At 49.3% G+C, this 21,547-nt stretch overlaps 1 pseudogene; it reads right to left on the reverse strand.

Moving 5' to 3' along the window:
• Positions 1-515: 515 nt before the first annotated feature.
• LOC123186680 (cysteine proteinase EP-B 2-like) lies at positions 516-1,527 on the reverse strand (annotated as a pseudogene).
• Between the last annotated feature and the right edge of the window lie 20,020 nt (positions 1,528-21,547).

Below are 21,547 nucleotides of genomic sequence, written 5' to 3' on the forward strand. Positions count from 1 at the left end.
ATGACCAATTCAACACTTAATAACACATAACATAAGTAAACTTGATACAGGAAAAAAAACACTCAATGGATTGATACTATATTGATGTGTCGCTTCGATGCAATTAAAGTATAGTTGAATTTGTACTAGTTCAAGTTTAACCTACAAGTGCCAATAAGCCGAGTGTGTTTTAGCTGCACCTTCGGCTTACAGGGATGTACGCCAAGTGGCTTGCCGCTGGATCCACGGCGTCCATAGAAGTAAGTCGAGATCTTTGTGTTCGTCGTGTGTCCTTTAGGGCATACTCGGCTTATGTGGAAAGAAGCAGTGTGTGTTTTTTCTGTAGTGTATGAACAGTAACCAGAAATCTATTAATGTGAAACCAGTAAATAAACAAAGCTCTGATGCACACTAAACAAGCATGGACACTAAGTAGATTCTTATTACATGTCATGGCATCGCACCGTGGCGTACAAATCGGTTATCTTGTAAGGACAGATATGCAGCAGGGTGAAGAAGAAGGACAAGGTGCCGTCACTTCTTGGGTCTCCTCACTGGGTAGATGGGCTGGTCGAGGATGCCACAGATGCCCTCCGCGGCGCCGGCCGTGTCACGGCTCATATACATGTAGCCGCCATGGCCTCAGTTGGGACCCCAAGAATTCTTCAAAAGCCAGTACTTCTCGTCGTTGAATAGGGTGCCGTAGCCGACCACAAGCGCGGCGTGCCTGTTGGTGGCGTTGCCGGGGCCTTTGTAGACGCCGACCTGGGGGCTGTAATACCAGAAGGCGAGGCCGTCAAGGCCGTCTCGTTGTTGGGTGTAACAAAACCATACTTCTCTACGGAAACAAGGGTGGATAGGCCGGACCAGCCGGAATGACAGGGCTCCTCCCTGGCGACGTAGGGGTACGCCCTCTCGGTGGCTATGCCGTTGTCGCAGATGGCGCCGCTTTTGCAGCCATTGTTAAAGTTTATGCTGCAGTCAACTAACATCTGCGCCGACAGTTCCTCCAGCGTTCCCGTCCTGATGGCGGTGATGCCCTCCACAGCCCCAATGGCTGCGAAAGCCCAGCAAGCGCCGCAGTCCCCCTGATCCTTGACGCGTGACGGCGTTTTTGTCGCGCCAGTCCACGTACTGAGGGAGGTCGTTGAGGTCGATGGCGGGCTGAGGCATGTCGCGGACGAGGACTACCGGAGGGTGCTCGTGGCAGCCAGCGTGGATCTCCCCCAGCTCGTCGTGGGTCAAGTCGGCGAAGACGTTGAGACCGAGCTTGGTGCGCGGCGCGCCCCGGTTGTAGTCTTGGATGAACCGGATGTTGTGTTTGAAGATGGAGAAGCGCCTCACCTTCTCCGCGGGGCTGCGTGCCACCTGGTGGAGGTGGCACCAGCGCTCGTAGAGGTCCAACAACGCCTCCTCCGAGCCGACGTCTTCGTCGGTGAACTCCATGCCGGCCGCCGGCACAGCAATGGCCACCACAAGCGCGGCCACCAACAAGATCGCAGCCACTGATCTGGCCATGCCGACGGAGCACGATTGAGTCTAGTGGTGGTGGGAAGAGAGAGCGCGGTGTGGGAGGACGCAGCCTGAGCCATGCATGGATTTACATATAGCTAGGTAGCGCCGTGCTGTGAGCGTGAGCTAGAGCGAGCGCACGCATGGAAGAAGGATCGTTGTGGCAGAAAAAAAACACTGGAAGAAGGATCGCTTTTTCTTTTTCTTTTTTTTGAAAGCGAAGAAGGATCGCTTTTACTCCCTCCGTTCCTAAATAAAGTCTTTTTTTTTAATTTTAATATGAACTACATACGGATGTACTTTATAGACATAGGTTTTCTTTTGCGAGAAGAGTATATAGACATAGTTTCGATTATAGACTCACTGATTTTGGTTCCTATGTAATTCATATTAAAATATCTGAAAGAAGTGTGATACACGTCTCGCTTGGATCAATAGTGAGTACAGACAAATGTCACCTCGTCCCCTAATATGCTTAATTATGCATGCCATTTCCTTCGATAGGCTAAGAGCATCTCCAACAGGCGTAAAAAAAAGCTCCACGCGCTAGAAATCCGTTTTTTAAGCGCCGAAAAGCTCCAACAGATGCTGTAAAATATTATGCGTGCTATAAAGTTTTGGGCACGCGCTTAAAAATGCTATCGCGCGCTGCATATTTTGCGCTCCGGATTACGCACGCTTCACCATTTGCACTGCGTGCTTTTTTGGGCGCGTATTTTTGGGTGTCTGCTAAAACAATGTTGGTCCGGCGCATTAAAAATGCTGTAATGGCGCGCTATAACTTTTATTGGGCGCGAAATTTTTATGCGGCTGTTGGAGATGCTCTAAGCAGCGGCAAATCCTATTTTTGCCAAAACAATCCTATCTTGCCAAAACAATCGACCACGTACGCCGTCCCTCCCACTTTTCTGTTTCGCTTTCCTTTTTCGTTGACGAGAATTAAGCTAGGCATGTTGCTTCCCTACTAGCTAGTTTACGCGACACGACGTACTCACCCGCGCTATGTTTATGTTTCTGACCACAAAACGAAAAATCAAACCCCCAAACAGAACCGAGATAGAAAACACACTAAAAACAAAAGGAAAAGAAATAACAAGGTAGAAGGACCACTCGTGTACGTTGGAACGATCTATGGCCCAAAGCACCTCCTTTTTTCTTCCTTCTTTGCTTTGATTCTTTATATAATCTAGTTTTCAAAATTTGTAAATTCCCGATGTTCGGAATTTGGGAACGGATCCAAACGATTAATGCTGCCGTCCGATCATGATCGCACGCTGAGGAATAATTGCCACTTTAATGAGATCCGCTTTTATGGAAACACTCAAGCCGTTGAATAATTGCCTCTTTAATAAGATCCAATTTAGGAAACAATTGACACCTTTAAATGACTTTCCGATCGCGTGTCGTGAAATTGTTGGCATTTTAATGGGATCCGATTTTACAACGGATTTTTCCGAGGTCGTGATTAATGACTTTCCAATCATGCGCCCCAAAATTGTTGACTCTTTAATGGGTTTTGATTATATAGAAAATTTTATTGCGGTACAAGGCCTCCAGATAAATTTCCAAAAATATCACTATAATGTACGTACTACAGACTTGATAACTCATTCACAAACACAGTGATAACTTTGACCCAAGAGGAAAAAGTTGCTGAAAATATCCCTCGATAACATCGGTGTAAATAACATGTTAATGCACAGTTGATAACTCAGAAACAAACACCGAACTTACTATTTGAACTGGGTATTAGCCAGCTGGAGCTTCCCCCTAGAACGGAGGCCAATGTCATTCGGTGGTTGGCAAAACTCCATATCTGAATTTTGTAGAGGGCAAAACACAATACTTTTTCGAATTTGTGCTTTCTCTGAAAACAAATCTTCACAAATGTTCACAATTTGGGGGGGCCATGGCCCCCGAGATGCGTTAAGCTCCGCCAGAGTTGGTGCCTCCAGTTTTCTGTTTCGTTTTCCTTTTCTATTGACGGGAAGGCAGGCATGTTGTTTTCCTAACTAGTTTACGTACGTGACAGAATGTTGTCACTCGCGCTTGTTTTATATTTCTGGAACGGTTTGTGCAAAATGAGTAAATCTACACTCTAAACTACGTCTATATACATGCTCGACTACATTCGCTTCCATGCCGTCTGCTCGAGCTGCCGTTCCGCCATGGTCTCCCCGCGCGGCCGCGGCATCGTCGATCCACAGTTAAACCCGCGCCGTTGGACGATAATGCTTCGTGATGACGAGATATATTTCTTCAACCTCTCAACCGGAGTTTTGGTTTGCCCTAGAATTCCTCATGTAGGCCACAACGTTCTCTGCATGGTTGAAGGCCTCCTCTTGCTGAGGGGCAACACAATCATGGAATCATTGTTCGTGTACTCCACCCTTTCACCGGTGATATTGCGAATCTACCACCTCTCACGTCTCTCAAAATAAGCTTGGTAGCTCATCATCTGGTTCCGAATGTGACATACGATTGTTCATCTGGCGTGATTGCCGCCTTGAGTGTCAGTGCGGATGGAATCCGCACGGTAATGATCGCGTTCAGAAACTTTCATGCGTGATATGTGCTACCACCAAGGACGAGCAATGGAGCGTATTAGCCAGCTGGAGCTTCCCCTAGAACGGAGGCCAATGTCATTCGGGGGTTGGCAAAACTCCATGTCTGAATTTTGTAGAGGGCAAAACACAATACTTTTTCTAGTCCGTGCTTTCTCTAGAAAAAAATCTTCACAAATGTGCAGAATTTGGGGGGCCATGGCCACCGAGATGCGCTAAGCTCCGCCAGTGTTGGTGCCCCCATTTTTCTATTTCGTTTTCCTTTTTTATTGGCGGGAAGGCATGCCTGTTGTTTTCCTAGCTAGTTTACGTACGTGACAGAATGTTGTCACTCACGCTTCTTTTATATTTCTGGAACGGTTCGTGCAAAATGAGTAAATCTACACTCTAAACTATGTCTATATACATGCTCGACTACGTCCGCTTCCGTGCCGTCTGCTCGTGCTGGCGTTCCGCCACGGTCTCCCCGCGCGGCTGCGGCATCGTTGATCCGCAGTTTCACCCGCGCCGTTAGACGATAATGCTTCGGGATGACGAGATATATTTCTTCAACCTCTCAACTGCAGTTTTGGTTTGCCGTAGAATTCCTCATGTAGGCCACAACGTTCTCTGCATGGTTGAAGGCCTCCTCTTGCTGAGGGGAAACACAATCATGGAAACATTGTTCGTGTACTCCACCCTTTCACCGGTGATGTTGCGGATCTCCCACCTCTCATGTCTCTCAAAAGAAGCTTGGTAGCCCATCATCTGGTTCCGGATGTGACATATGATTGTTCGTCTGGCGTGATTGCCGCTTTGAGTTTCAGTGCCGATGGAATCCCCACGGTAATGATCACGTTTCAGAAACTTTCATGCGTGATATGTGCTACCACCAAGGACGAGCAATGAAGCGTAGCCAGCTGGAGCTTCCCCCTAGAACGGAGAACAATGTCATTCGGGGGTTGGCAAAACTCCATATATGAATTTTGTAGAGGGCAAAACACAATACTTTTTCTAATTTGTGCTTTCTCTGGAAAAAAAATCATCACAAATGTGCACAATTTGGGGGACCATGGCCACCGAGATGCGCTAAGCTCCGCCAGTGTTGGTGCCCCCAGTTTTCTATTTCGTTTTCCTTTTTTATTGGCGGGAAGGCATGCCTGTTGTTTTCCTAGCTAGTTTACGTACGTGACAGAATGTTGTCACTCGCGCTTCTTTTATGTTTCTGGCACGGTTCGTGCAAAATGAGTAAATCTACACTCTAAACTACGTCTATATACATGCTCGACTACGTCCGCTTCCGTGTCGTCTGCTTGTGCTGGCGTTCCGCCACTGTCTTCCCTCGCGGCCGCGGCATCGCCGATCCGCAGTTTCACCCGCATAGTTGGACGATAATGCTTCGTGATGACGAGATATATTTCTTCAACCTCTCAACCGCAGTTTTGGTTTTCCCTAGAATTCCTCATGTAGGCCACAACGTTCTCTGCATGGTTGAAGGCCTCCTCTTGCTGAGGGGCAACACAATCATGGAATCATTGTTCGTGTACTCCACCCTTTCACCGGTGATATTGCGAATCTACCACCTCTCACGTCTCTCGAAATAAGCTTGGTAGCCCATCATCTGGTTCCGAATGTGACATACGATTGTTCATCTGGCGTGATTGCCGCCTTGAGTGTCAGTGCGGATGGAATCCGCACGGTAATGATCGCGTTCAGAAACTTTCATGCGTGATATGTGCTACCACCAAGGACGAGCAATGGAGCGTATTAGCCAGCTGGAGCTTCCCCTAGAACGGAGGCCAATGTCATTCGGGGGTTGGCAAAACTCCATGTCTGAATTTTGTAGAGGGCAAAACACAATACTTTTTCTAGTCCGTGCTTTTTCTGGAAAAAAATCTTCACAAATGTGCAGAATTTGGGGGGCCATGGCCCCCGAGATGCGCTAAGCTCCGCTAGTATTGGTGCCCCCAGTTTTTTGTTTTGTTTTGCTTTTTTATTGACGGGAAGGCAGGCCTGTTGTTTTCCTAGCTAGTTTACATACGTGACAGAATGTTGTCACTCGCGCTTCTTTTATGTTTCTGGAACGGTTCGTGCAAAATGAGTAAATCTACACTCTAAACTACGTCTATATACATACTCGACTACATCCGCTTCCGTGACGTCTGCTCGTGCTGGCGTTCTGCCACGGTCTCCCCGCGCGACCGCGGCATTGTCGATCCACAGTTTCACCCGCGCCGTTGGACGATAATGCTTCGTGATGACGAGATATATTTCTTCAACCTCTCAACCGGAGTGTTGGTTTGCCCTAGAGTTCCTCATGTAGGCCACAACGTTCTCTGCATGCTTGAAGGCCTCCTCTTGCTGAGGGGAAACACAACCATGGAAACATTGTTCGTGTACTCCACCCTTTCACCGGTGATGTTGCGGATCTCCCACCTCTCACGTCTCTCAAAAGAAGCTTGGTAGCCCATCATCTGGTTCCGGATGTGACATATGATTGTTCATCTAGTGTGATTGCTGCCTTGAGTGTCAATGCGGATGGAATCCCCACGATAATGATCGCGTTTCAGAAACTTTCATGCGTGATATGTCCTACCACCAAGGACGAGCAATGGAGCGTATTAGCCAGCTAGAGCTTCCCCTAGAACGGAGGCCAATGTCATTTGGGGGTTGGCAAAACTCCATATCTGAATTTTGTAGAGGGCAAAACACAATACCTTTTCTAGTCTGTGCTTTCTCTGGAAAAAAGCCTTCACAAATGTGCACAATTTGGGGGGGCCATGGCCCCCGAGATGCGCTAAGCTCCGCCAATGTTGGTGCCCCCAGTTTTTTGTTTCGTTTTCCTTTTTTATTGACGGGAAGGCCGGCCTGTTGTTTTCCTAGCTAGTTTACGTACGTGGCAGAATGTTGTCACTCACGCTTCTTTTATATTTCTGGAACGGTTCGTGCAAAATGAGTAAATCTACACTCTAAACTATGTCTATATACATGCTCGACTACGTCCGCTTCCGTGCCGTCTGCTCGTGCTGGCGTTCCGCCACGGTCTCCCCGCGCGGCTGCGGCATCGTTGATCCGCAGTTTCACCCGCGCCGTTTGACGATAATGTTTCGGGATGACGAGATATATTTCTTCAACCTCTCAACTGCAGTTTTGGTTTGCCGTAGAATTCCTCATGTAGGCCACAACGTTCTCTGCATGGTTGAAGGCCTCCTCTTGCTGAGGGGAAACACAATCATGGAAACATTGTTCGTGTACTCCACCCTTTCACCGGTGATGTTGCGGATCTCCCACCTCTCATGTCTCTCAAAAGAAGCTTGGTAGCCCATCATCTGGTTCCGGATGTGACATATGATTGTTCATCTGGCGTGATTGCCGCTTTGAGTGTCAGTGCCGATGGAATCCCCACGGTAATGATCACGTTTCAGAAACTTTCATGCGTGATATGTGCTACCACCAAGGACGAGCAATGAAGCGTAGCCAGCTGGAGCTTCCCCCTAGAACGGAGAACAATGTCATTCGGGGGTTGGCAAAACTCCATATCTGAATTTTGTAGAGGGCAAAACACAATACTTTTTCTAATTTGTGCTTTCTCTGGAAAAAAATCTTCACAAATGTGCACAATTTGGGGGACCATGGCCACCGAGATGCGCTAAGCTCCGCCAGTGTTGGTGCCCCTAGTTTTCTATTTCGTTTTCCTTTTTTATTGGCGGGAAGGCAGGCCTGTTGTTTTCCTAGCTAGTTTACGTACGTGACAGAATGTTGTCACTCGCGCTTCTTTTATGTTTCTGGAACGGTTCGTGCAAAATGAGTAAATCTACACTCTAAACTACGTCTATATACATGCTCGACTACGTACGCTTCCGTGCCGTCTGCTCGTGCTGGCGTTCCGCCACTGTCTTCCCTCGCGGCCGCGGCATCGCCGATCCGCAGTTTCACCCGCATCGTTGGACGATAATGCTTCGTGATGACGAGATATATTTCTTCAACCTCTCAACCGCAGTTTTGGTTTTCCCTAGAATTCCTCATGTAGGCCACAACGTACTCTGCATGGTTCAAGGCCTCCTCTTGCTGAGGGGCAACACGACCATGGAAACATTGTTCGTGTACTTCACCCTTTCACCGGTGATGTTGCGGATCTCCCACCTCTCACGTCTCTCGAAAGAAGCTTGGTAGCCCATCATCTGGTTCCGGATGTGACATATGATTGTTCATCTGGCGTGATTGCCGCCTTGAGTGTCAGTGCCGATGCAATTTCCACGGTAATGATCGCGTTTTAGAAACTTTCATGCATGATATGTGCTACCACCAAGGATGAGCAATGGAGCGTATTAGCCAGCTGGAGCTTCCCCCTAGAACGGACGCCAATGTCATTCCAAGGAAAGATATACATGTTGTATCATCCCACGATCGAGGACGGTGTACAAATTCTCCAGATAGACGCATCTAAATATCTGTCTGGGTTATGTCTGGCGCCACTAAAGTTGATTGCCACGTGTCCGGCATGGAATATCTACGCACCTTTTGACTTGGTAGAATGTGACTCAGAGTTTCTCCTAGTCGGTCGTGCTTCCGAGGGCATGGTAGTTTACAGAGTAGATGATCTTATTCTAGGGAGGGTAATCCCTCTGACAAGCATCGGAGGCAATGCTATCTTGATGGACATCGAAAAGACTCTGAGTGTTAGTTCCAAGGCGATGCCTGCTATTGCTGGTGACATAATTCTGATGAGGTACCAATCTGGTACTAAATATAATAGGCACTACCATCTCAGTAGTGGCACACATTCATCGGTACCAGCATGTTATGGTGGTGGCGTGACCTGTGCTTTTAGCCCTGTTCAAAATATCTATGGTTTATGCCACTGTGCTATTATGTGGTGAGCTAGCTTTCGTTATCATTATCATTAACTTACTTAGTAGTATAGATTACTTAACTAACCTTCTTCCTATGCAGGTTTGCACCCAGTTGGGAAGTTCTTTCGTTGGATTGATCGATGGGGATTTGACCTAGGTGGGACATGGGTAAGTTTCTACATGTAACTATGTACGTTTTTTAATTCTATATCGCGCTTGTGATCCAATAAATAGTCGGTCTACTATTTCTCTTATGAAGTATGTATGTATATTTTATTGGCAGCATAGGCATTCATGAAAACTGGTTTTCAAAAATCAAGGTTTGACCACCTTTATGCAGAAAAAACTATAATATTTTGAATACATTTTTTTGGTATGATACATGTAGATGTTTGTTTTGTAAATTTGATCAAATTTAGGAAGGCTAAAGCTTGGAGCCAGTGTGCCCATCGCTTCTTGCACACGCTCGCTCTGGCCAGCCTCATGGTAGTGCTCACTGGTAGAACGATCTTATATTGTGGGACAAAGAGAGTAGCTATTTGACATGTCTAGATTGTTCTTTGTTGTGCATGTATTTTTGCTCTTTTATTGTTATTTCTGATTATATGGCCAGTTTAGTTGTTATGGATGATTACCTAGCCATTTGACATGTTCTTTTCTACTTGTGTGTTTTGCTAGGCGCCATGGTTTTTGCACCATACATGGATGTGCATGGCGGCCGATTTGCTTTGCATCTTGGACACCGCCAGATCAGAGGCTAATGGCGTCCTTCAATTCTGCTACATCCTCTGTCTCGAAATGTAAAACTTTTTTTTGACATTATCAAGGGGTAGTTAATTACTTGGGCATGTCCTCCATACCACATGCATTCCTAGTTAGTAAAAAAGCTCGCTACAACTGATAACTTGTAGCTCATTTATCTCAAAAACTTTTGTGCCTGAAATTTATTGATTGGTTCATTCATGTTTCATCTCATCTGATTCTGTGTAAACTATTTTGCACCACATCCTCCCTTCTTCTCTCCCCTATCTTTGCAGTTCCGATTCTCTCACACGCTACAGTCCAAAAGCAGTAACAGAATCACAGAAGACACTCCTTCTAAGTTCTAACTAGGCTAGAGATTTTAGTGACTATCCATCCATGACTATGGATGGATGAATATGTCTACCAGATCCATTTGCTTGTAAATGCTAAGCCAACATATGCTTGCTTCTTGCAATTCTTGTGAAATACACGGGAAAAGAGACAGTCCATGCCCATCTTCTACATCAAAGAAGGCTTGAACATTAGAAACAACAAACTATAGAACAACTGAGCTTATCTTTTTGACATCCATGAAGAAAAACCAGAATATGTAGAGAGCTAGACCAACTTGGAAAGTTTGTTAAAAACAGAGATACTTGAACATTAGAAACATAAAAACGAGAAACTCTAGAACATTTGAGCTTGTCTTTTTTTTTGACATCCTCAAAGAAACCATAATAGATAGCTTGTCTGGCTTGGAAAGTTTGCTAAAAAAAGGAACTTGAAGTCGATAAAACATTCTTGACGCTGCAAAAGCTATTAGAAACACGTGCCACCTAATAATTTCCTTTTTATTGAAAACAAAACGGATCATCAACATCATCATATATAAGCAATTAAACACACCCTAGCTAGGGATGCCCAACAACCATCCAGGATTGCGGAACCTCACCTATCCGCGACACCGTGGACTCCTCATTCTCTCCACCATGCCTCTATATATACCAGGAAGCGTCATCCATCTGCGTGTGGGTGCGTTTGCGACTTGAGACTTGGGACTTGGGATTTGGGAGCAAGGAGAAGGAGAAGCACTGGTCAAGCCGCGAAAAGATGGGACATTTGTGATTTTGTGCAGTAGTGGCACTAACGAGATGGAGATGCATAGCCAGAGCTAGAGCCTCCGAAGCTCCGGCCATTGGAGGTCCTCTTGTTGTGGACGTGGTAAGAAACCGTCTTTTAACCATGATGTTGCAATTGCTGTCCATATATCGCCTGAGGTGTCGGCGGCGGCTCTTGACCTACCAGAGAGGAAGGAGACGAGGTCGGTCGCCTGAGTCCACCAATTTATGGCCACGTGTAGTGGTACGGACTTACGGTAGGATAGGGAAGGAGGAGGAAGGTGGAGAGAGAGAGAGAGAGAAAAGATGGAGTATGACTTTGGTTTTTGCTCCTTGTGTTGGAATTGGAATTGACGGGCGTGGAAGAAACAGGATTGACCTCCAGGAATGGCGGCGCACTGAGCGGCGAGCAACGGCCGAGATGAGCCTGCAGCTCTACGAAGACGAGGTGTGAAGGTGGTGACGAGAGGGCACGCACAACCGACCATGCTGCATGAGAAAGGAAGGAAGGAAAGGATGCGAAACTTGTGGACCAGCGACCGAGGAAACCTGGCGATTTGTTCTCGTTTAGGCGCGCGCGTTGATTCATTTGCATCAACCGACTCCATTCGGGCCGCTCCTTCTTACTCTACTTTTGTTTTTCTTTTGATGAAGTTTAGACAGGCCAAATGCAGGACAACCCATGCCTGCTCTGGCGAATCGTTGTTGCGATTTATCGATTTAATTCTCGAGGGCAGAGTCTCAAACACAAGAATCGAAAGAGGACACGCCGTCGAGGTCTAGATCGATTTCCTTTTGCGATCGACCGCTACAACCATCGATGTCATCGACGGCCAACTGCCAACGCCCTCACGCCCACGCTTCCTATGCTGCCGGTAGACGTATGTTAGGACTGCACCACCCCAACACCTGACCGGCAGGCCCCAGGAGCAGGCTGACCCCACGGTCAGCCATGACGACCACTGAAGAGGACAGCTTGGCAAGCGATGACGAGATGCGAGACGGTGATTGGCCCAGACCTGTTAGCATGGTCAGGCGGCTCCTTATAGGCTAGTGAGTGGTGTGGTGTGGGTTATGACAAATGTATTATGACCGGAACCGGAGCTGATCTCCTGGAAATCCTCTTATCTATCGATCCCCTTCTTCCTCCTCCTACCTACTCCCTCCTCCTTCTAGATCCACCGCGACTAGGCACGTTACATCTGGTATTAGAGGTCCAGCGATCCCTCGGCCTGGAGACCGCCTACCCCAAGCCCCGATATCAGACAATGCAGGCAGCGGTGATGGAGGTGCAGATCACAGCTCTTACCAAAGCCGTCAACAACGGGCGCATCGCCAACAAGGCGAGGCTGGAGGTGATCCAGACCTCCCTGGAGCTTTGGCGTCCCGCTGTCACCAACATCCAGAAGCAGGTGGATGACCTGCGCACGCAGGTGGGGCGCATCGCCCTCCACCCCGTGCTGGTGCCGCCTCCGGATCTGATCCCGGAGGGCGACGCGGTGGTGCAGCGGGGGTCGACTACGAACCACGACGTCCCCAAACACCACAAGCCGAGAGGCTGCAGGGCGATCGACCACACCGGAGGGCCGGCATATGGTGTGGTTACCACCCATGTGCCACCTCCGGTCAAGGGAACTTCCTTGACCGATTCCCCATCATCGCATCTCGTAGAGTTCAATCCTCGCACACTGCACATCAATCCCCACAATTGGTCGCTACCCAAGTTGGATTTTCCGCCATTCGATGACGAGAATCCACGGTTCTAGAAAATGCGATGTGAAAAGTACTTCTTCGTGTATGGGGTTCAAGCAGAGTTGTGGGTCAGGGTAGCCACCCTGCACTTCACAGGCAACGCAGCGCGCTGGTTGCAACTACATGAGGCTCAAAGCAAGTCCATGTTGTGGGACGAGTTTTGCGCAGCCTTGTGTGGAAAATTTGGCCGGTAACAATATCATACTCACCTCTGTCAGTTCCGTACTCTCCGTCAGACAAGTACTGTCCACAATTACATTTTACAATTCGAAGAGCTTATGCATCAGTTGCTAGCACACAATCCTTCCTTCGACCCCATATGTTTCACCACACAGTTCTTAGAGGGATCGCGGCATGAAATTCATGCCAGTGTGGTTTTACATCAACCAAAAGACTTGGACTCCGTCTTTTCCTTGGCTTCCATGCAAGAGGATCTCTTGGATGCACTACCTCGGCGAGAGTATCGGCGGCAGGAAGAGCCACCGCCACGAGCGGCCGGGAGGCCCTTGCTGGCGTTGGATGTGCCACCGGCTCGAGCGGCAGCTCCCGGGATTCCAGCCGCTGCTGAAGATAGGCGTGGGGTCGAGGCGGCCAATCCGTCTGACCGGGCACAAGAAGGAGATGACCGTGTGGCTGCGCTCCGGAATTACAGACGAGCGTGAGGGCTTTCTTTTAGTTATGGGGAACGCTGGGGCCAAGGCCGCCAGTGTGCCGCCACGGTCCAACTCCGTATGGTGGAGGAGTTGCTCGATCTTCTCCAAGCAGGTGATCAGTTCCAAGACCAACATGCCGGTGACTCCAATGATGAAGTGCTCATGTCTATTTCGAAGTTGTCCACTACAGGGCAAACCACACCTCATACAACGCGTCTTGTTGGCAAAATTGACACCAAGTAAGTTCTGATTCTGATGGACTCGGGTAGCTCTAGCAGTTTTATCAGTGAGTTAGTCGCGGTGATGATGGCAGACAGGATTCAGAGAACTGCAACCTCTTCCGTGAAAATTGCTGATGGGGGGTACTTAATGGTTCCTTCATTTGCTTACTAGCTAGCGTGTCGGGTTCTCTCTATACGTATAGTACCTAGTGTCGACCAAGCACGGAGATAAGAGAGGTCACTTCTTCTATTAGCTAGCTAACACAATATATGAAACCCCTAAATTAACCCTCCACCCCCCCCCCTTTAAAAAAAACAAAAACCCCAGCTCCTGAGCTGCTGACGCATGGATACTTTTTGATCCCGGTTGGTATTACCAACTGGGACTAAAGGCCCTCTTGCTTGGGCGCCCCGCAGCGGCTAACGTGGAGCACCTTCTGTCCCGGTTCATAAACGAACCGGGACTAAAGGTTTTGGGCTTTAGTCTCGGTTCCAGAACCGGGACAAATGTGTCTTTTTCTACTAGTGTTAGATTCTAATATAGACTACATGTAAAGTAAAATGAGTGAAAATCTGCACTCTAAAATATATCTATACATCTGTGCGTAGTTCATATAATTTTTTTAAAAGGTCTTATATTTAGGAATGGATGGAGTACCTCTGCGTCGAAGAGAAATTACCCACACATAAAATTTAATCCAAAAGAAACTAAGAGAATAGTGAAGCTCGAGAAGACAAGTTCAAAGCAGTTTTCTATACGTCGTAAAAACATTTGTTTTTAGGAAAGAACGTTCGGAAGCAGACTGCTATTTTTAGTTTTTTTAGGGGTACTTACTTTTCTTAGTTATATATATGGGCCTAGCTCACATGGGCCGATGCCAGAGACAGCCCCGGCCTGGTCCGGTAAATAGTTGTTGCATGTTCAGGGTTGCGATCGGTTTAATTCCCAGAGGGCTGACACGCTGGACCCTGCTTAGGTCAAGATCGATTTGCGATCGATACAACCATGTCGCCGGCGGCGAACTGCAAGCGACCAAAAGCCAACGCTCCCGGTAGCTTCGACGACGAGTCCCCCTGGGCGTCTCTCCCTGCAGATCTGGCCCGGCATGTGGGCTGGCGGGTATTGGCTGGAGACCTGCTCGACTACGTCCGGTTCCGCGCCTTCTGCTCTCACTGGCGTTCCGCTACGACGTCCCCGCGCGGCCATGGCATCACTGATCCGCGGTTTCATCCCCGGCGGTGGATGATGCTGCCTGAGGGCCATGGCCTTCACCCTGCCGGCAAGAAGCGTTTCTTCAACATTTCTACTGGAGTCTTCGTGCGCCACCGAGTTCCTCTTCTCTTGGACTACAACTACTTGGTTTTCTGCCCGGTGGAAGGGCTTCTCCTGCTGCAGGGGCAACACGGCGATGGAAATACTCTTCTTCTCCTCCACCCTTTCACGGGCGACATCGCGGAGCTGCCGTCGGTCACGTCTATCAAAAGAAACTTGAGAGCCCATCTGGATCCACATGGGACATATGAAAATTACACTGATGTGATCGCCTCCGTGAGCGTCAATGCCGATGGAATCCCCAGGGTCGTGATTGTGCTTCTAGATTTTTCATATGCACTGTGTGCTACTACCAAGGACGAGCAATGGAGTGTCTTGGCCAGCTGCTACTTCCCACAAGGGTGGCCAATGGCATCTCAAGGAAAGATCTACATTTTTGAGCGTTCCACAGACGACAACAAGTTGCAAATTCTTCAAATCGACCCAACTCAGCAAGGACCAGGGTTATGTTCGAAGCCACTAAAATTGATCATTGCTACATGTCCAGCTGACAAGATCTACCCACCTTTTCACTTAGTAGATTGTGACTCAGACATCCTACTGGTTGGATACACCAATTACACGCTTTCCTCGCACATGCTAGTTTACAGAGTAGCTGATCTTATTCGAGGAAGAGTTGACCCACTAACTAGCATCGAAGGCAATGCTCTCTTGATTGGCTCCAAAACAAGCGTGAGTGTAAGTTCCAAGGCGGTGCCTGCTATCGTTCGTAACACAATTCTAAGCGCTCCCGTATCCGATAACTTTATTACGTGCTATGACCTCAACTGTGGGACTTGGTCGGAAACGCCTGCTAGGCTTGTCAAGCATGGTCGTGGTATGGCGTGTACTTGTAGCTTCATTGACCACATGTTCAGTGTTTGCCACTGTCCTGCTACCCAGTAAGCTAGTTGTTTATACCATTAGTTTACTTATTGAGAGCATACCTGACTAATTTATTTCATGGCTATATACGCAGGCATGGATGGAGGAGGAATAACCTTTTCATAGGGCCGGTCTATGGAGATTGAGCCTAAGTGTAGTGACATATATGGGGTAAGTTTCCATATGCAATTCGCTCCTTAATATCTTTCTAGTAAATGCACATGTATTCCCGGCTTACTCTACTACTTTGCTGGTTGATCTAATAATTAGCCGGCCTTCATACTTGCAAGTAATATTGTTTCTTGCTCCAAGCATGATATATGTTTGGAATCACGCATATGTGATCAGTGACATAGGACTTAGATGTGCAATACTTATGGCACATCTAGATGTGCTTTAGCAAAATTGAACTAAAAATCCTTCTCTGTGTACTCTAGCTTGTCTGTCTATCTAGATTGTTCTTTGTTGTGCATAAGGTCCAGCTTGATTGTTCTTTTTTGGATTTTTCATTGACTGTTCTTGTCTCTGATCATATGATTTAGTGGGTATGGTGAATTATCTAGCTATGTGACATGTGTTCATGTGCTCTCTGCTTGTTTTCTTTTGCTAGCCACACATGGTTTTTGTACCATATATGGATGTGCATGGCGGCTAGGCGGTTTGCGTTGCATCTCTTGGACACCGCAAAATCAGAGGCTTCATACCGGATTAGCTAGCACTATTATGATGTGGCGGAGATTCTCTTATCATCTGCTAGTAAATTGCTCGAGTTATACTTATATGGCAGTACATACTTCAGTTCTAACTAGATGCCCTATTTCACATGCGCTTTCCTATTCTCTTTTTTTCATCAAAGTTCATTGTGCCTCCGTTTGCGCTGCACAGGATTCTTAGTGGCGCTGGTGCACCTGTGGCCGATCTTTTTTCAATTTTTTGCATTAATATAATCAATTACTGCTTGCACAGATAGATACAACTAGTACGGCAATGGTTTGCATAACTAGGGGCATCTCCAATAGGTTGTATGTTAGTTTTATTGGTAAAATGTCCATGTCATCAACCAACAAGGTATTATACAACTACTCTAATGGGTTGTATGTAAGCTATCCAATAGATAGTGTGAAAATAAATGTGACTGCTCTCTATTTCACCTTGGAGCTTGTGCAAAGGTTGTTGGTTAATCTACATACAACTTTGCTCTCTTTCCATATTTAATACATCCACATCAACACTATGTCTCAGGTGGCAAATTTACCAACACCTATCTTACAACTGTTGGAGATGCCCTATGAGAAGAGTAATTGAAGTTGAATTGCCACGTTGCGACGCATGATCTGAGAGCTCTAGTGATAGTTGCGGCAGCACTTAATAGTCCCTAGATAGACATGGCAGTGTTTTTTTTCTTTGAGAGGAATTTGCAATCCCTAGAGCTTAACTAATTTTCACGTGGCCCTGACAGCTCGCTGCGGATTGACAGTTCGAATTATAGATGGAAACCGATGGACACGTAGCAAACTCCACCGGTCACCCGATAGATGCATAGCATATAGCGCTTTCTGGTACCTATATTGGCAAGAGTTTCAAAAAAGTTATATTGGCAAGACTTACCAACCAATTCGCACGGCAATGCATACTATCTGGCATGTATTGTCAATGCATGTCATTTTCATGCAGACAGATCGACGGCCAAGTAGTTAGAGGGTGACATGCATGCATGCTTGATGCTTGTCTAACAGACAAAGCTGCATATCTCTCTATTCCAGCATCCAATCGGCCACCCCAGAGAAGGAAAAGACGCATGCGAATTAAGCTCAGACATGTCGATCAGGTTGTTTATGTAGTACTTGCTGCACCAATTCTGTCCTTAAAGTAGTGGTGGCATATAGTACACTAGAACACACCGCCCACCCAATTCTGTCCGCCAGGTACATGGAAAACAAATGATGCATGGACAAATGGTACTCGCTCCGTTCCATAATACTTGTCATGATTTTAGTTTAAATTTGAAGTAAAACCACACCAAGTATTTTGGAACAGAGGGACTAATATATAGAGGGATTGCAACAGAGACAAATTATAATACTGTTAAGTTCAGTTTTGTGAGTAAACGTGTGTTGCTTTTCTTTTCTTCTATCAACAAAGGGATCTACCTATCTAGCTAATTTATGTTATAGGGCAAAGCTAGGCAAGCTAAGTTGAGTCCAAACCTGCCTTGCTATGGCACCGCACCTTGCACAGTCTAGTACTCCTAGCTAGTGCTTGATTGATGCATCAGGTCGCTCGAGTGGCTTATAAGTAGCTTGGCATCTTTGTTCCACTCAGGCTTATCACTGAGAGAGGAGTCAAGTGCATCCTAGGTCCTCGAACTATTTTTATGGTGTCACGTAGGTCCTCAAACTATGAAAGTGCCATTTAGATCCTCGAAAATACTTGAAGTGTAATAAGTGTGTATATATGTGACACCTTTGAAATAGTTCAAGGACCTACGTGACACCTTTGAAATAGTTTGAGGATCAGGATAACACACATATTGCACTTTGAGAACCTCGATGACGATTTTCATAGTTTGAGGACCTATGTGACACCTCTGAAATAGTTCGAGGACCTATGATGCACTTCACTCCTAAGAGAGTATCTTGCATGTACCAAGTTCGCAGCTTAGCTTACTTGAAAATTGAAATGCTAGCTAGTATCACCTGCTCTGATCTGCATGTTATGATGTAGACTTGTAAAGCCCGGAGTAACAGTAACACCAGGAAGGCTCCCGCTCCTAGGGTTCCCCCCGCGCCACCGGCCGCCCTCCCATCCCCTCCCGCGCCTCCGACCGCCGGCCGCGCGCGCCGCGCCGCGCCGCGCCCTGCCTCCCTCCTCCCCTCCCGGCCCGCCTCCCGCGTCGCCCCCCCGAGCGGGGCGAGTGGGGGCCCATCTCCCCGCCCTTACTTTTTGAACTGGGTATTAGCCAGCTGGAGCTTCCCCCTAGAACGGAGGCCAATGTCATTCGGAGGATCATGGCGATGCACGACGATGTCGATGTGCGGCAGCTCGGTGCCGGAGGCGCGGGCCTTGGCGGGCTCGTTCTCCGCCGCCTCGCGGCCTTTTCCCCAGAGAACGGAGTAGAGGCCCGTCACGATGAGAACGGCGCCGAGCACGCTGCCGAGGTGCAGCTCCTCGCCGAGCAGCGGGGAGCTGAGCACGGCCACCACCACCAGCATCATGGGGTTGAAGACCGACGCGAAGAGGGGGCCTCGAGAGAGTATCTTACATGTATCAAGTTCGTAGCTTAGCTTACTTGAAAATTGAAATGCTAGCTAGTACCACCTGCTCTGATCTGCATGTTATGATGTAGACTTGTAAAGCCCAGAGTAACAGTGACACCAGGAAGGCTCCCGCTCCTAGGGTTCCCCCCGCGCCGCCGCCGTCGGCCGCCCTCCCCTCCCCTCCCGCGCCTCCGGCCGCCGGCCGAGCGCCCCGCGCCGCGCCCCGCCTCCCTCCTCCCCTCCAGGCCCGCCCCCCGCATCGCCTCCCCGAGCGGGGCGACCGGGGGCCCATCTCCCCGCCCCCAGCGCCTCCCCCTCCCGTTCCCCTCCTCCTGCCGCCGCTAGCCTGCGCCACCGGGCCCTGCCCGCGTGGTGTTGGCGGCGGCAGCGGTCGTCCCTTCCCCGCGCGCGGTGCCATGGCTCGGGTGGTGGCGTCCTGTGGTGGTTCTCCTCGGTCGACGGTGGTTCCGGCAGCGGCGGCTGCTCCTGGCGGCGCAGCTCCGGGTGGCCTAGAGGCGGCGGCGCAGCCACTTGGCGGCGAGCTGGCGCGGTGGATGGTGGCGGCGCCCTCCCGACCCAGATCTGGGCCCTTTTGGGCCCCATCTGGGTCTGAGCGGGCCTAACACGGTCTCGCCTGCGGCGGCTCCGGCGGGGGCGGTGGTGGCGCGGCTCGTGCGGGCGGTGGTGGAGACGGCGACACGTCTACTGCAGCTCGGCGACGGGTGCTTCACGAGCCCCTTTTGGGCTCGGCCGGGCCTTGAGGGCCTAGTACGCTCCCCTTGCCGCGTCCGGTCGGTGACCGCCGATGGCGGTGGAGGGCCTGGTACGCTCCCCTCCGGCGTGGCTGCTCTCGCTGCCGCTCCTCGTTCCTGGCTGCTCCCTCTCGTCCTCGTCGGTCTTGCTTCGATGACCATGGTGAGGCGGCGGTGATGATTGCAAGATCGTGGTGGCGCACGTTCTTGGGTGGCTTGTCTGGTGGAGCGCGTCGGACCGTTCGGGGTTGTCGGTGTTTGGCGGATGGGAGAAATCCGGGCCGGCTTGCCGGCACCGACGCGGTGACGCCCGTGGGCGCCATCATTCCTTCCTGAAGGGCGTCGGGTCTTCCCCTTCCCCACGCCCCTCCGTGTACCGGGGGAAACCCTAGGACCTGTCCGGACAGCAGCGTCGTCGCCGTCGTGTTCCTTCCTGAAGGTGTTGCTTGGTATGCGGAGGTTCGAGGTGCCTGGAGCGAGGTGGTACATCTTCGGTGGGCGCAACGGTTTTGGGTTATTATCGTTTTTGTGGATCCGACGCTGTTGACTTTATTTTCTCTCTTCTTTCTCTTTTGTTTCTTTTGGGCATGCTTGTGCTGTTTGCCCCAGCATTGGTCTCATTGTTGTATCAGGTGGTTGCTATATCAATATAGTAGGGCGAAAGCCTTTTTCTCACAAACACGTATAACGTGACATTTGCAACAAGCCATTCAAGCATCTTCCGTCTTCCAGTCTCTCTGGTGCGTTGTTGCCTTTTCATTAATCTGTGGAGAACGATAAAAAAAGTGCATGGCATGTTTCAGTGAACTAACCAAACTAGCTAGGCATATGTCAATCAAATTAGGAGAAAAATTATAGGGGGTTCAAAAGATCAAATTAGAGAAAGTGACTGGCCTAGCTTCATGCAAGATAAGTAGACAATCTTGTGCTTTGATTTGGTTTAGGCATCGAATTTGATTAGCTAGATTGCCAGCTTTGCATGCCACAACAGCACGAGATCTTGTCTCGTCTTCTCATTTTGGCATCTGGCGCGTTGCTTTTCCATTAACTTGGAATGAGACAGCTGCAATGCATATGCATGGTCGGCCACAACTCAATCAAACTAGTTAATTGTTTAGCCAGGAGGAAAACTAAAGAAATTGAGTGAGCTCGAAGTAGACAAGGTTGAACTTTAACAATTAGCTGACTCAACCCGTCCGAATTAGATTGCTTTGCATGTATGGTGGCACATTTGATTTTAGTTAATTACTACCTACGTACAGTATTCCCGCGTCCCTCCTCGAGGCGACACGGGGGGAATCCAGATCCCAGCCACCGGCCGACCTCCTCTCCTCCCTTCCCCCTCGCCGCCGCCAAGGGCTACTGCCGGGCAAAGCCCGGGCACGGCCGACGGCGGCGGGGTCTCTCCTCGGCGTGGCTCCCCGCCCTCTGACCATGGCGTGGTGCTCTGTCGGCGGCGGCGCTTGGCGGCGTGGTGCTGCGAGGGCGCGGCGGCGGCATGGCGCGGTGGCTGCGGGGGTGATGGAGCTCCGTCCCGTGGTGTTGCCTGCGGCTGCGGCGACCGGAGGTCTCCGTTCCGTCCCGATCCCTTTCTCCGGATCTGGATCTGGCCGGTCGAGACCCGGGCGTGGCTGCCGGCGGGCGTGGTGATGCCGGGCCTCCACGGCTGCTAGGCACGGTGGTCGTGCTGGCGGTTGCGTTGGGGCCCCGGTGTGGTGGTGGCGACGCGGCGGCGACCCGTGCACACAATGCTTGATGGAGGTTCCTTCAGCGGATCCGGGTGAAAACCTAGTTCTCGGCTTGAAGCCAAGACCGGCATTGGCGACACTCTTTTGTGTCATTACCTTCTTGAAGGCATCGCCGTGGAGAAGCTCCAGACCTCTATCCGCTACCTCCGGGGGAAACCCTAGATCAGTAGATCAGATGACGGCGGCGCGTTGGTGTCGTTTCCTTCTTGGGGGCGTCA

This window comes from Triticum aestivum, chromosome 2A, assembly GCF_018294505.1.
Source record: "Triticum aestivum cultivar Chinese Spring chromosome 2A, IWGSC CS RefSeq v2.1, whole genome shotgun sequence".
NCBI classification, from domain to species: domain Eukaryota; kingdom Viridiplantae; phylum Streptophyta; class Magnoliopsida; order Poales; family Poaceae; genus Triticum; species Triticum aestivum.